Genomic DNA, 3804 nt, shown 5'->3' with positions numbered 1-3804 from the left:
GAGAAGCCGGGAAACGCCAGTGTCTAGGACCGCTCGGAGAGGTCGTCCTAGACAAAAGTAAGTCCTCTCCGTCTCTGACTTTACCGGTCTCTATTGCTTGGGGAGAAAACCGTCACTTTGAACTGGCCCACCTGGATTCTGGAGCTGCTGGAAACCTCATCTCCCAGTCTCTGGTAGAGAGATACCGTATTCCCACCAAGTCCCTGGCTGAACCATTATCAGTCGCCTCCGTGGATGGAAGACTTCTCTCGGAGACCATCCTGCTCGTCACTGAACCCATAACCCTGCAGGTGGGAATGCTGCACTCTGAGGAAATCTCATTCCATGTGTTGTCCGGACTTTCTCACTCCCTGTTGCTAGGTCTACCTTGGCTCCAGACACACGAACCCGTATTGAACTGGCGATCCGGTGAAGTACTCCGATGGGGTCCAGACTGCCATAGGACCTGCCTGGTTCCGGTCCGCCCAGTTCGCCCTCCGCCTACTCCAGCTAATTTACCAGGTCTCCCGGCTCCTTACTGGCCCTATGCGGACGTCTTCGGTAAGAAGGAAGCAGAGACATTGCCACCCCATAGGCCATATGACTGCCCGATCGACCTGGTACCTGGCACCACTCCTCCCCGTGGGCGTATCTACCCGTTGTCTGCAGCCGAGACCCGAGCCATGTCTGAGACTTCTGCCCGCTCACCTGGGAGCGCTCATCTGCCGCCTGTCTGTTGGTCTTCCTGGAAGCTCCGCCGTCACATGCTGTGACCACCCGTTTGTCCAGAGACTCTGGCTAGGGGATTTATCCGGAAATCTACCTCCCCGGCTGGAGCCGGATTCTTCTTTGTCAAAAAGAAAGACGGCTCGCTACGCCCCTGTATTGACTATAGAGGACTCAATCAGATCACGGTTAAAAATAAATACCCCCTTCCGCTCATCTCTGAGTTATTTGATCGTCTTAAAGGCGCCAGGATCTTCTCCAAGCTGGATCTACGTGGAGCTTATAACCTGGTCCGTATCCGTCAGGGAGACGAGTGGAAAACAGCATTTAATACCCGGGACGGACACTATGAGTACCGTGTGATGCCCTTCGGTCTCTGCAATGCTCCCGCCGTCTTCCAAGAACTGGTCAACGACATCTTCCGTGACCTTCTTTACTCCTGCGTGGTGGTATACCTGGACGACATCTTGGTTTTCTCTCCGGATCTTCCCACACACCGGAGGGATGTTCGTCAGGTCCTGCTTAGGCTCAGGCAGAACCACCTCTATGCTAAATACGAGAAGTGCCTTTTTGAGCAGACCTCTCTTCCTTTCTTAGGCTATGTTATCTCCCAGACAGGCTTGCGAATGGATCCCGAGAAGCTCTCTGCTGTCCTAAAGTGGCCCCGTCCGGAGGGCTTGAAGGCGATACAGCGATTCCTGGGCTTCGCTAATTACTATCGTCTCTTCATTCCTCACTTCTCGTCACGGACTGCGCCCATATCTGCGCTCACCCGTAAGGGAGCAAATCCCAAGGTATGGTCATCCGAAGCTGAGGAGGCCTTCCTTTCCCTGAAACAAGCCTTCTCCTCTGCCCCTGTGCTGCACCGTCCGGACTGCAACAAACAGTTCTACCTGGAGGTTGATGCCTCCTCCTCTGGTGCCGGAGCGGTGCTCACCCAGAAGTCTTCCTCCGGGAGAATGGTAACCTGCGGCTTTTTCTCTAAAATCTTCTCCTCCTCTGAGCGCAATTACTCCATAGGAGACCGAGAACTGCTTGCCGTTAAATTGGCGCTGGAGGAGTGGCGTTACCTGCTTGAAGGGGCTCTATACCCGGTGATCATCTATACGGATCACAAGAACCTGGCATATCTCCAAAATGCCCAGAGACTTAATCCACGTCAAGCCCGGTGGTCTTTGTTCTTTGCCCGCTTCGATTTCATCCTTCATTTCCGCCCGGCGGACAAAAATGTCAAAGCTGATGCCTTGTCCCGATCCTTCCTGTCCTCCGACCAAGAGGAGGAGCCTATGCACATTATCGACCCCTCCAAGGTGATGAATGTGGCCCCCTTGGATTTGACTCGTCTTCCACCCGGCAAGACGTTCGTGGCGCCTCCAGACCGTGAGAGGGTTCTTCGCTGGGGTCATTCTTCTAAACTAGCTGGCCATGCCGGCCAAAAGAAGACCTTCCAACTCATTTCCCGGCATTACTGGTGGTCTACCCTGCATAAGGATGTGATAGACTTCGTCTCTGCCTGTTCATCTTGTGGCCGCAACAAAATTCCCAGACACTTACCAGCTGGTCATCTCCTGCCGCTTCCCATACCTGTTGCCCCGTGGCAACACATCGCTATGGACTTCATTACCGATCTTCCTGTCTCTGCCGGGTGTACTGTCATTTGGGTGGTCGCGGACCGCTTCTCTAAAATGGCCCACTTCATTCCCCTGCCTGGTCTTCCGTCTGCACCTGAGCTGGCTAAGGACTTTATTCACCATATCTTCCGTCTCCATGGCCTACCCCTCCACATCGTGTCGGATCGAGGGGTTCAGTTTACCTCATGCTTCTGGAGAGCCACATGTAAACTGCTGGACGTCACCCTGGACTTCTCCTCCGCTTACCACCCTCAGTCCAATGGTCAAGTGGAGCGGATCAATCAGATCCTTACCAGCTATCTCCGGCACTTTGTTAATGCCCACCATTCTGATTGGGTGGACCTCCTTCCTTGGGCCGAGTTCTCTTATAATAACCACGAGAGCGAATCCTCTTCCAAGTCCCCGTTCTTTATTGTCTATGGCCAGCACCTCCGGATTCCGCTCCCTGTCTCCGTTTCTGTGGACAACCCTGCTGCGGAGTCTCTTGTCAGCGAATTTTCTACTATTTGGGAGAGTACCAGGTCCGCTCTTCTTCTGTCCTCTGAGCGGATGAAGAGATATGCTGATAAGAGACGTCTGGATCCGCCTCAATTCCGTCCGGGAGACAAGGTTTGGCTCTCGTCCAAACATGTGCGGCTCAAAGTACCCTCCTTCAAGTTGGGCCCTCGATTCATCGGTCCCTTCGAAGTCCTCAGGCAAATTAACCCTGTGGCCTACAAATTAAAACTCCCGGCCACCCTACGGATTCCCAACTCCTTCCACGTATCTCTCCTCAAACCCGTTGTCTTTAACTCTTTTTCCAATAATCCAGGTGCCCCTCCTGCTCCGGTTTCCGCTGATGACGTCTTTGAGGTAGAGAGTATTCTGGCCTCCAAGAGGGTAAGAGGAAAGACCTTTTTTTTGGTAGATTGGAAGGGGTTTGGTCCTGAGGAGAGAACTTGGGAACCCAGGGAGAACATCAACGCCCCGCTTCTCCTTGAAAAATTTCTTTCTGGCCAAAAAAAAGAGGGGGCCTAAAGGGGGGGGGGGGTACTGTAGCATCGGCGTCTCTGCCCCGTACTAGGCAGAGACGCCGTCCCTCTCACCTCCCCGCTCCTGGCGTGGCGTCCTCCAGCGCTTCTCTCCCCGCTGCTTCCGGCACGCGCTCCTTCCCCGGCAGTGCGCTTAGGGCGCGCGCGCGCTCCCCCTCTCTTAAAGGGACCGCGCGCGCCGTCCTTAGAAGTCCCCGGCCAATTGCCGGAGGACCTCCCATATTTAAGGCACCTCCTCCAAAATGGAGGTGCCCGAGCAATGTTGTAGCACTGTTCACTACTCTGCTTCAGCCCTCAGGTCCCGTTGCCAGTTACCTGCCAGATACCTGCCAGATTCCTGCCAGTCTGCTGTCTAATTCCTGCCTGATATCCTGCTACCTGCCTGCTAGCCTGAGGTCCGACGGTCTGCCTTACTACTCCTGTCAGTCTGTCTATGG

Source organism: Phyllobates terribilis, unplaced genomic scaffold, assembly GCF_046119375.1.
Source record: "Phyllobates terribilis strain yellow unplaced genomic scaffold, ASM4611937v1 Scaffold_10__3_contigs__length_209671492, whole genome shotgun sequence".
In the NCBI taxonomy this organism is placed as follows: Eukaryota; Metazoa; Chordata; class Amphibia; order Anura; family Dendrobatidae; genus Phyllobates; species Phyllobates terribilis.
Note: the sequence above shows the minus strand (reverse complement) of the source record.